The sequence below is a fragment of the Trichechus manatus genome, unplaced genomic scaffold, assembly GCF_000243295.1.
Source record: "Trichechus manatus latirostris isolate Lorelei unplaced genomic scaffold, TriManLat1.0 scaffold00051, whole genome shotgun sequence".
Classification (NCBI taxonomy): Eukaryota; Metazoa; Chordata; class Mammalia; order Sirenia; family Trichechidae; genus Trichechus; species Trichechus manatus.
This window is the reverse complement of record NW_004443987.1, coordinates 16,615,535-16,628,666: the sequence shown is the minus strand read 5'-3', so window position 1 is coordinate 16,628,666 and position 13,132 is coordinate 16,615,535. Positions and strand designations below refer to the sequence as shown.

The window sequence follows — 13,132 nt, the reverse complement described above, 5'->3', positions numbered from 1 at the left end:
ATCAATAACAGAAAAAATAGCTGGAAAAAATCTTAAAATATTTGGAGATTAAAACAACAAACTATTTTTTTTTTGAAATTTTGTGTCTTTAAGCAATTTTCTAAATTTTTTTATTGTACTTTAGATGGCAGTTTACAGAGAAAACTAGTTTCTCCTTAAACAATTAATACACATATTGTTTTGTGACATTGGTTGCCAACCCCATTACATGTCAAAAATATGGAAAGCTTCACAAATCTGCATGTCATCCTTGTGCTAATCTTGTCTGTATAGTTCCAATTTTAGCATATGTGCTGCCGAAGCAAGCATCAAATATATTTTTTTAATGTACACAGTAAAACATTAACCAATTCAACAATTTCTATGTGTATTATTCATTGATATTGGTTACGTTCTTCAAGTTGTGAACCCATTCTCACTCTCCTTTTCTAAATTATTCCTGTTCCATTAACATAAAATCACTGCCTCCTTAAGTTTCTTTTCTAACCTTTCGAGTAATCTAGAGCACAATGCTCAAGGCGAACATTCTTCACTCATTATGCTGAATTATGCTTTGGTTTAAAGAAGGCTTCAGGGGTATTGTTGGTGTAAGTTTTAAAGATTATGTCAGAGCAATAATTTTGCCCCATTTGATCAGGATTCTTCTATAGATTCTTTGACCAAAACGTTCAGTGATGGAAGCCAGGCACCATCAAGTTCCTCTGGTCTCATTGCAAAGGAAGCAGTTGTTTCTGGAGGAAATTATCCATACATTCCATTTCCTCTTCCTATTCCTGTCTCTCCTTCTTCCTCTGTTGCTCCAAGCAAATATAGACCAATTGTACCTTGGATGGAGCCCTGGAGGCACAGTTGTTAAGAGCTGGGATGCTAACCGAAAGGACAGCAGTTAGAATTCACCAGCCACTCATTGGAAAACCTATGGGGCAGTTCTACTCTGTCCTATAGGGTCGCAGTGAGTTTTAATTGACTGGACACACTATGCCACAAACTAGGAAGTAGAGCAAAAGCACTAAAAATGATATTAGGCCAATTAATTGGATTGTCCCATGAAACCATGATCCTAAACCTCCAAACAAAAAAAACAAATTCCTTGTGCTGTTTGCTTGTATACAAGCAGCTGCTCTCTCTTTTGTTGTCATTGTATACAAGTATATCACACAATATTTGCAATTCAACTTTTTACAGATGTACAATTTAGTGACATCAATTACACCAGTAGACTGTGCAACCATTATCCTTAATCAATGTGAACTTCCTATCACCATAAGCAGATATTCAGTGCTCCATCAAAAATAACTCCCCCTTTCTCCCTCCCTCCTGCCCCTGGTAACCACTAATATACTTTGGTCTCTATACATTTGCCTGTTCTTTTCACTTCATGTAAGTGAGGCCATACAATATTTGTTCTTTTGTGATTGATTTATTTCACTCAGCATAATGTTTTCAAGTTTCAACCATGTTGTAGCATGCATTAGGACTTCATTTCTCTTTATAGCTAGGTAGTATTCCATTGTATGTATGTTTATCTTGTTTATCTATTCATCCCTTGATGGGCATTTAGACAGTTTCCACCTTTTGGTTATTGTGCATAGTGTGGCAATGAACACTGGTGTATGTCTGTTTGTGTCACTGCTTTCAAGTCCCTTTGGTATATACTAGGAGTGGGATTGCTGGGTCATATGGAAGTTCTATTTTTAATTTTTTGAGGTAACACCACACTGTTTTACACTAACGGCTGCACAATTTTGTATTTCCACTAACAATGGATAAGCACCAGCAATGGATAAGGGTCCAATTTCCCCACATTCTCACCAATATTTTTTCATTTTCTTTCTTTTTTTTATCTTAGCTATCCCAAAACCCACTGCTGTTGAGTCAATTCTGACTCATAGCAACCCTATAGGACAGAGTAGAACTGCCCCATAGGGTTTCCAAGGAGTGGCTGGTGGATTCCAACTGCTGACCGTTTGGTTAGTAACCATAGCACTTAACCACTGTGCCACCAGGGCCCCTTAGCTATCCCAACTGAAGTAAAATATGGCATGTCATTGTGGTTTTGATTTGCATCTCTCTGATGGCTAATGTGTTTTCATGTGTTTGTTGGCCATTTGAGTATTCTTTTGGTGAAATGTCTATTCAGATACTTTGCCTATATTTTGATTGGGTTATTTGTCTTTTTGTTGTTTAGTTGTCTAAGTTTTATATATGTTTTAGTTATTAGACTAGAGTTGGACACATGGTTTCTGGAGATAGTCTCCCAATTGGTAGGTTGCTTTCACTTTTTAGGTAAAGTCTTTTGATGAACAAAATATTTCATTTTTATGAGGTCCCATTTTTTTTTTTTTTTTGTCTTTTGCTGTTCATCCTTTCTTATTATATCAGACAATGCATTGTTAAAACTTTGGCCCAGCAGCCTTGCCCCTGTATTTTCTTCTAAAAATTGTATAGTTTTAATTTTCACATTTAAGTCCTTAATCCATTTTGAATTTGTTTTTGTGTTTGGTGTGAGGCATTTTTTCTTCTTGTGGGAATCCAATTTCCCTGCACTATTTGTTGAAGAGACTCTTCTTTCCCCATTGAATGGACTTGGAACCCTTGTTAAAAACAACAAACTTTTAATTAACACATGGGTAAAAGAAAGCACAACACAAATTTTAAAAAATATTTTCAAATAAATGAAAAAATATTACTTATCAAATTTGTGGGGTTCAGAGAAAGCAGTGATTAGAAGGAAATTTAAAATATTGCTTGCATATATTGCAAAAGAAGAAGGACTAAAAATCAACATTTTAAGCTTCTACTTTAGGAAACTAGAGAAAAAAGAGAAATATAAACCTAAAGCAAGCAGAGACAACAAAAACAAAATAAAAAATAGAGCACAAGTCAATAAAATTTAAAAGAGTAAAACAACCAAACAAAATGACAGAAACCCAGAGTTGATTCATTGGAAAGATAAATAAATTGATCGTCCTCTAGTCAGGTTAACCTGGAAAAAAGAGAGAAGACACAAATTATTAATATCAGAAACTAAAGAGAGGAGGCGGGGCAAAGATGGCAGAGTAGTCAGATTCTTCCCGTGGACCTTCTTACAACAAAGACCCCCAAAAACAAGTGATTTGATTATATATGGCAATCTGGGAGCCCTGAACATCAAAGGCAGAGTTGAGGAACCAGACTGAGCAGCAGGGGGAGGGAGAGACAGTTCGGAAACAGCGAGGAGTTGCCAGACCTGACCTGGCAAGAGCCTGAGCCCTTTAGGCCTGAGCAGCTCATGGGTGAGTGGTAAGGCAGGCAAGCGGTGGTGCTTGGGAGGCATATTCCGCACAGGGAGAGACCCAGTCACTGAGAGTCTACTCGGCCACCCAGAACCAGCATTGGCGGAAGATGAGTACTAGCGTATGGCCTACCGGGTTGATCAAAAACACCTGTCTTAGGGAAAAACCTCTCTCTCGTTTACCTCCCTGCTCCCTGCTCTGCACTGGGTCCCATACCGGCTTTAGCAATTGCCGAGTCCCCTGGGCGGGAAGTAGGATCTGTCACATGGCCAGAGCCATTCTCCCTGCCTTGGAGAGTGAACAAATGATCAAACGGGGAAAAATAAACTGCCGGCTCCCCTAAGCCAGGAACCCAGGGTAGGCACAGCTCCCTTGCCTAGGTACAGGCATAAGGGATCCACAGATTTTGAGTGCCTTTCCCCCTGCGTAGACTTGTGTGGGCCCATCTCAACAGCATAGGCCCTCATTATCGCAGTACAACAGGGTATATATTGGAACTCCAACTGTTTCAGCTGTGAAGTGGTAAGTTCTTGACATTTGACACTGCTATACCCATTAAGCAGGGTCTTCACCTACCCACATCAGGGGATTGAGGACTGGTGGCTCCACCCATGCCACCTAACCACCTGTGAGAGGGGCCCATGAATAAGAGGTGCCCCCCAGTCCTTACAGCCAGCAGCATTAGCTGCTTATAGTCCGGCTGCAAAACCCACCCACCTATGTGCTCTAGGGAACAAGGACATGCCTTCCTACTGGAGTCAGCCCCCTGCCTTGCTCAGCGTGTGTCCCCCTGCTGCAGACAGATGCCTGTGCCTACACCAATCACCCATGCCTGTCTAGTACTGTAAGTGACAGCCTGCACCACACACTTGGTGGCTATCTACCTGGGCACCTGAGCTGAATCCATATAGGAGGAGTGGGCGGACTCCTGAGCTCGCATACCTAGTAACAGATCTAACCACCTGGTGACAGGACATTAGAGCTTCAAAGGTGCCAGTAATCAAACTAGCCCACACAAGCATCCTATTTGGGCATATCAAAACAAAACAAGAAGCTAGGACACAGTGAGCAAACATTAAATAAATATAATAACTTATAGATGGCTTGGAGACAACAGTCAGTATCAAATCACATAAAGAGGCAATCCATGATAGCTTCAGCAAGCTCCCAAAATAAAAAATCTAGAAATTTTCCAGAGGAGGAAAATTTCTTGGAGTTACTGGAGGCAGAATACAAAAGATTAATATACAGAACTCTTCAAGAAATTAGGAAGGAAATTAAGCAAAATGCAGAACACACAATAGAAGAAATTAAAAAGATTAGAGAAGAGCATAATGAGAAACTAAAGAGAGGCCATCACGGCTGATTCTGTGGACATTAAAAAAATAATAAAGGAATATTAAGAACAACTCTATGCCTACAAGTTTGATAATTTAGATAAAATGCACCAATTCCTTAAAAGATATAATCTACCAACATTCATATAATGAGAAATACATAATCTGAATTAGCCTATATCTATAAAAGAATTGAATAAATAATTGTAGTTGTTGTTAGTTGTCGTTGAGTCAATTCCAACTCATAGCGATCTCATGTGTGCAGAGAAGAATTGCTCCATGAGGTTTTCAAGGCTATGACCTATTGGATGAAGATCAGTAAGCCTGTTTTCCAAGGTGGATCTGGGTGGGTTCAAACCACCAACCTTTCAGCTAGCAGTTGTGCACTTAGCTATTTGTACTACCCAGGGACTCCAAATAAACAATTACACGTAGTCCCCGACTTACGATGGAATTCCATCATAAGTCGGTTCTAATGTAGGTCAAATACCTCTTTTTTTTTTTTTTGAGTTTTCATTATTAATGCCTTTTATTATCAATATCTTTGTAAATCCAATCTTTATTTGTCCTTGGGGGTTAGAAACATTATGTAAAAACTTACAGATATATTTTAATACATATATACATAAAAAAACACAAATCATAAAAAATGTACTCCAATGATGAAGAAGGGTTGAACGACATTGGCATTTTGTCAGATGCAGTAATAACTCCACTGTGGAAGATTCTGGATCATCTGGATTATCCCTGGGAGTTAAGATGGAGTTTCTAGTGAGAAAATTAGTGAGAGTTGTCTATATGGTCCTTTTCTTTTTTTCTTCATATATTTCGCAGTAACATTTCACTGTTTCCTGAATCTGCCTATCGACTTCAGCAAAGCGATCAGCATTTGGGTCCATGTTTTCAAGCAACTTTAGTTCAAGAAAACTGAATCTATACTCCAATGTTTTGAATAATAAGTCATAAAATTGAGCATCTGTGAGTGAACATCTGAGAATGATAACATCAGCAATTATGCACTGCAACATTGTATGCAGTGGATATTACTAACAATAAGATGTACTAAGAAAAACCCCAAAACAGTCATAAGCACGGTTCATTGTAACTTGAATGCATTGTAAGTCAGGGACTATCTGTAATACCTAACAAAAAAGAAACAAATCATCCCAGATTGTTTCACTGGTGAATTCTACCAAACATTTAACAAAGAAATGATACTAATTCTCTGCCATCTGTTACAGAAAATAGAAGCAGAGGGGACATTTCCTAAGTCATTCTATAAGGACCTTAATACCTAAACTAGATAAAGACAACACAAGAAAGGAAAATTACAAAGCAATGACTCATTGACCTAGAAGCAAAAATCCTCAACAAATATTAGCAGATGAAATCTAAAAATGTATAGTAAGAATTATACAACATGACCAAGTGGGATTTAGTCCAGGTATGCAAGGCGGGTTCAACATTCAAAAATCAATTAATGTAATCCTTCACATTAATAGATAAAAGAAAAAAAATATAATCACATGAATAAACAAAACCCATGGCCATTAAGTCGATTCTGTCTGACTCATAGTGACCCTATAGGACACAGTAGAACTGCCCCACAGGGTTTCTAAGGAGCAATGGGTGGATCCGAACTTCCGACCTTTTGGTTAGCAGCCGATCTCTGAACCACTGCTTCATCAGGGAGCCAATCATATGAATAGATGAAGTAAAAAAGGCATCTGACAAAATCCAACAGTCAAGTTATGATTACAAAAAAGCTTTCAACAAGCTAGGAATAGAGGGGTACTACCTCAACTTGATAAAAAGCATCCACAAAAAAACCTATAGCTAACATTTTTATTAAAGGTCAGAAACTAAATGTTTTCCCCCTAAGTTAGAGTTCAAGGCAAGAATGCTCCTTCTCATCACTTCTATTCAAAATCATGCTGGAAGTCTTAGCTAGAGGAAGAAGTTGCCTGCTTCTCACTTTATTCCCCCTCAGGTATTTCGATTGAGCATATGTTCCATCTTTTGATAATATCCACAAAGTTCTTAAATGTTTTGTTCTATTTTTTAAATTTTTTTTCTGTTTGTATTTCAGGTTGGAAAGTTTCTGTTGAGCTTTATTCAAGTTCACTGATTCTTTTCTTAGCTATATTGAGTCTGTTGATGAGTCTGTTGAAGGGACTCTTTATTTGTTACTGTTTTTTATTTCATTTCCTTTTAGTTTTTCCTTGTCTTAGCTTGTTCTGATTTTCAGACTATTTTTTTTCTTGATTTTTGAATGCCTTGTAATCATTTGTTAAATGCTGCATATGCTGTGTTGGGTAATAGAAACAGATATATAGGCCTTCAGTATGAAAATGTATGGCAATCTGTCCAGCAGTAGATCTGTATTTAATGTTTGGTGTAGCTATAGTTACAAGAGGTTTCAAATTCCTCTAGTGTCCTTGGTTTTTGTCTTCCCTGTTAGCTTTGTGGCTTCCCTAACTGTTGCTATTCAGAAAAAGTCTATGTCTTGAAGCTCTTTTAGCTACAAACCACTATTATAGTACTGAAGACCTGTGGTTGATGTGGTATAGAGTGGGGGAAGGGAGTGTTCTATAATCCTCTGATTAAGTCTCAGTCTATTACCTTGCCTATGTCTTGAGGTTGTGCCCTTCCCAAGTATTTCTATTTCTTCTCTAGTGGTTTAGTTATTTTTCCCCTGACTAAAGTGTTCACAATATATTTACTTGAAGTTCTGTCCCTTGTAAAATATATTTTTTCTTCTTAGGTAAGATCGGAAGTCTGGAAGGGGCTGTAGTGGAGAGAAGTTTCCTTTCCCCAGGTATGATAAGATTTCAGAACTACTATGCTCTGGAGCAGTCCTTTCCCCTAGAGAGATCTTTGTTATGGAGAAACCTCTGGGCATGTTTCACAATGGTTGTTATCCTGTCTCTCTGCTAGAGTCCCAAGGGTATTTTCTTCAACTACATCTTTAGAAACTGCTGGGTTTCCTGGAAAAAAAGCCCACAAAATTATGAGGACCCCTCTAAGACTGCAGGCCCTAGGAGTTTCTCACTCTCCTGCTGGTCCACACTCAGTCTCCAGCAATTCATGAAAATTACCGTTTAGGTTTTCCTTCCAATTTATAGCTTCAGTGGCTTCTGCTCTGGATAAACAGATTTCATTTGCTATACCTCTCTGGATGCATCCATCTTCAAAATTTCAAGTGGTAGTTTTCCCTGTTATCTCAGTTCTCTGAAAATAATTTATTTTTGTTTTTTGCAAGTTTTTCTTGTTGTAAAAATGATAGTGATAATTTACAAGCTCTTTTCCTACAGAAGCTAAAACAGGAAGTCTCTGTTTTTGCTAATATTTTGGTGACAAATTTCACCTCCATTTGGAATGTTCTCTCGAAAGTGACTTATTAGCTTTTACTATCTTTTACCATGATTTTTACTCTATAACAATAACTTTAGTGCAGATAATTTTTGGGTTACTGGCAAGTCTCATGTACCAGAGTGTTTCAAGATGCCAATAGAATAGAAAATGCAAAGTGAGTTTGAACATTTCCAGACATCCAGTAAGTAAAAATTGACTGTGAAAACAAATAAAGCAAAAATTCAACAAAAATGCTCACTACTGGTGCTTTTTACATCAGTTCTTACTTTTTAGATAGAAGTGTCATGAAGCCCAATTCAAATTGACCTAATTACAAATAAAATTTTTTTTCAATGCTGTAGAAAATTTTGGGGCTAGGGCAAGTTTCAAGGATTCAAATGATGTTTACAGGATCTGATCTTTTTCCAAGTCTGGGCTCTTGTTTTCTCTATGTTACTTTCATTCTTAGATAGTATCTTCTCTTATAATATCAAGATGGCTGCCATCAGTAGCAGAATTATGTCATAGATAGTGTGAAGCCAAACAGAGATCGTTTTCCTCATAGAAGTCCCCACAAAACTCCCCAAAGCATGTATTATTCATTATGATTGGTATGGAGCCCTAGTGACTCAGTGGTTAAGAGCTATGGCTGCTAACCTAAAGGTCAGCTGTTTGAATCCACCAGCCATTCCTTGAAAACCTTATTGGGCAGTTCCATTCTGTCCCTTAGGGTTGCTATGAGTTGGAATCCACTCGACAGCAACAGGTTTCAACAGGTATGATTGGTATACATGAATGCCCTTGTGGTAGCTGGGATGTCATGGAGCCATTGACCCGGATTAAAGAATATGCCAAACCCTGAAGCTGGAGATGTAATAATGTATAGCACAAAACACAAATTGGAAAAAAAGGGGAGAGAGGCAATTTTCCCCAAAGCAAATCTGAGGTTTTTTTAAGGGGAAAGGGTACCAGATGTTGGGCAGCTAAAACAACCAATGTATGTACTGCATTTGAGAAGATGGACACAGCACAACTGGTATTTACAACTACATCATGAGCCCATTATTTTCTGGTGTTTTTTTATCCACCAACTGCAATACTTTCCTTGTGAGCTTTGATTTAAGGACACTAGTGATAGCATTGTTTCTACAGTTGTCTAATTCTGTGTGTTTTTAATATATGATACTTGTCTATCTTCAGTAATTTAAAAATTTAAAAAATATATATTTACAATTCATCACAAGATTTTTTTAAACTAAAAAAATAAGTCTTAAAAATGATCTCATGTGGGAATATATGCCATTTAAACATGGCTGCACTACTGACAACTGCAGTCCCCACAGGCCTCTATGCTGCACAGCATGTTGAGACTTGTCCCCAACATGTTGAGACTTGTCCCCAACATGTTGAGACTTGTCCCCAACATGTTGAGACTTGTCACGACTTGTTTTCCCAAACCTATTGTCCCTTCACTGTTTGGCTTGTTTACCTGAATTCCTTCTCCCTTGCCCGCACTCAAAGCCCATTGTTCTGTTATTTGCTTCACTGCTTGCTGTATTGACTATAAATAAACTCCTGGGACTGAAGCTGGGGTCGACTCCTCAGAGTGACCCTCCTGACCCCACTTCTCTGTAAGAGTTGTGTTTGGTTACTGTCTCCGCCGTCCCGACATTCGCTGCCGCTGCAACCGATGGTGCCTTGTGTGAGGGGCTGCGATAATCTCACAGACTGACTTAATATTTTGAAATGGAAAATGTGTTAATTTTAGTTTTCTAAGCTGTATATAAAAATTAAATGTATAATAATACTTTAGCTATTAAATAATTCATAAATAATTGATTATGCTTAAATATTACTCCTTTACAATTATTGGCACTAATCTCCAACATCTTGTACTACAAAGAGTCTTGTGAAATGCATACAATTTAAACAATTTAATACATCATGCTTATTGGCTCATCTGTTTTAATTTAGTTCTAATTATACTTCAAAATTAGAGGCAGTAGCTATTGAAAATTACAGCTTAACATATGTAAATTAAGGAGCTATTGATGATGAACCTGATATTTCTTATTACTTGCCAAATAGCAAAAGACTAAGGGTGATACAAGTATTAGCCTCAATCATATATATGATGGTTACGAAGAAAGTATATTATGTTTTATGCAAAATGAGTACTAGGAAACTATTTTCATGAATACACAATAAGGCAAACAATTATGAATTGATTTGCGTGTGTTTAACCTTAGTTTAAATATCACAAACATCATACTTCCATTAAGATACTAGGATTTGTGATCCCTGAGCAGTCAACAAAGTACAATAGAGAAAAATATAGTGCTATTTAGGATGGGGAAAATGAAGTAATTCAAATGTTGTTTTTGAGCTACCATTTCCATCAATCTCTTTTTCTTTTTTCCCTGGAATGTGTATACATTGGAGGGGGCGAGGGAAGTCCATCATAGCTACATTCCAACAGGTCAGAATAAAGGAGCCAACACAGCACCATTATGATCGTTGCAATTATTTATTTGTTTGTACTTCTTAAAAACTGAAAACCAAGCCCATTGCTCTCAAGTTGATTGTGACTCTTAGGGACTCTATAAAACAGTACAACTGCCCCCTGGGGTTTCTGAGATTGTAATCTTTACAGAGACAGACCGCCACATCGTTCTCCTGCTGAACAGCTAGTGGATTTGAACAGCTGAACTTTAGGTTAGCAGCTGAGCACTTAACCACTGTGCCACCAGGACTCCTTCTTTGTACTTTTTAGTAAACCTCAAATGTGAAGATATAGAGACAATATAAACAGTATGATTTTGCATTTCCTATAATTTTAAAGTAATTACGAATAGGGAATACCCCAATATATATCAGTGGTTACTGTTTTGGCTACTAACCGAAAGGTTGGCAGTTCGAATCCACCAGCTGTTCATTGGAAACCCTATGGGGCAGTTCTACTCTTTGGAAGTTGGAATCCACTTGACAGCAGTGGGTTTTTTGGTAATGCATTCAACAAAAGAGCCCTGGTGCAATGGTTAAGCACTCAGCTGCTTAACCAAAAGATCAGTGGTTTGAACCCACCAGCCACTCCTTGGGAGAAAAGACCTGGCCTTCTGCTTTCATAAGATTGCAGCCTAGGAAACTCTATGGGGTAGTTCTATCATGTCCTATAGGGTTGGCTATGAGTTGAAATCAACTCAGTGGGGCACACGACAACAACAATGCTTTTAACATGGTCTCCAGGTGGTGCAAATGATTTGCACTGGACTACTAACCTAAAGGTTGGGGGTTTGACCCACCCAGTGGTACCATGGGAGAAAGTGGAAGAAAGGCCTGGTGATCTGCTTCCATTAAGATTATAGCCAAGAAAACCCTATGGAGCAGTTCTATTCTGTAACACATGGGGTCGCCATGAGTCAGAATCAACTCAATGACAGTAGTTTAATGATTTCAACTGTTTAGAGGACATTTTGCCTTCTAAGGCTGGATTGTGTTACAGGTTTTTGTGAGCACTGGAAACCATCTCAGAAGGACTGACAAAAATTGATTGCAGCTTTTTCATAGCTAGTTCATTATCAAAATGCTGCCACTCATTGCAGATTTTTATCTTAATTAAATTAAGTGACACATACATTGTCACACAGTCCATGTAATAAGAACAGTTCATAATTCCATCAATTGTCTCCTAAGGTAAATGCCCTCAAGGACACATAACACAAAAAAATGACTTGGGATGATTTAGTTTTAGTCCACAACCAATCACACAATTATTCCTTTCATGCATATCATCATAATAAACTGGTGTCAATTTTATTTCATGAGTGTCGCACCATTAATATAATATAGTTTATAGTCTTTTGCAGTGATGCATACTCGTTGTGAAATGTGAGCCTGGAGTGAAATTTAATGCAGGTTTATATCAAAATAGAGTTTTATGGCATCTTGGCATTTGAAGTTATCTTTTAAACATAAGTATGTTGAGAGAGTTGCAGAGGTTGGGAAAATATGGATCGGAGAATGCAAAAAAAAAAAAAGGCTAGTAAAAAAAGGGCTTTTCTTCTCAAATCCAAATCATCAAAAAAAGAGAAAAAAACCTGATAATATCACAGAAAAAATAAGTATAATAGTAAAAAAGAAGCTTTACGTTGAAAATTAGGAAGGGCACCTTTTCAGTCATTAAGCAACAATTACCAAGAGTGTTATCCTTCTTGGATCGCCCTAAGAACAAACTAAAGAAAAAACAATATTAAGACCAGCTTCAGAAATTAAAGTTTGAGAGCTCTCAGAGCTGAATGTCTGAGTGTCAGAACTAATTAGCTGACTTCAAATTAAGTACAAGACTGCCTTAAAACAGTCTCATGTTTGATTTAATATCATCCTTACTGTGTTGAACATTATATACATAAAAATATAGCCAGTATAACTAATAAAACAATACCCATGAGCAAAGGCAAAAATGTTGAAAATGGTTTGCTTTACATGAACAATCAATAACCATGCAAAAATTCCAACCAAATAGCTCTGTCCACCCAGAAGAATGATCATACAAATTCAAGCAACAGGAACGTATTTAACCAAACCTGTTTCACATTTTAAAACCTGACCTCTCACTGTTCAGAGTTGTTCCACTTCATAAATTTGTAACTGTACCCTTTTGAGGATCTTGGAATTTGCATTTTGCTCTGCATTTTTTTCATAGATTTGCTGGTGCTAAACCTCTATGTACTTCTTTAGTCTCCTGGGGTCTTTCCGTCAGATCTATAGAACTCAAGGTTATGAAAAATTTACAAAGAATTTATAAAATAATTCAAGTTCTCTTTAGGGTGTGACATATCCTAAAAGAAAGCCTATACTTTAAATTGCTCTCATGACATTTTTAGCAGAAAATCTTGGCATTGGCTATCGATGGTTAACAGCAAGAGAGACCTAGATGACCGCAACATTAAAAAAGTTTCTGGAGTTGAAGTAACATTGTTTTATAAGTAATACAAATTTTAGAGCCTTGATTTACTAACATTACAGAAATTTCTAGGGCATGAATCTAAGATGCTTCACTAGTTCTCACCATTTTTTTAAGATCACAAATGTAAATATATCCATTGAAATTTGAAAGCTAAACCTCAATTCTCCTGCATTTAGAAATGAAAATATTTTTCCCATACA

General features: G+C 37.3%; 1 pseudogene; it reads right to left on the bottom strand.

Moving 5' to 3' along the window:
* Window positions 1-213: 213 nt before the first annotated feature.
* Window positions 214-309, bottom strand: LOC111820801 (uncharacterized; annotated as a pseudogene).
* Between the last annotated feature and the right edge of the window lie 12,823 nt (window positions 310-13,132).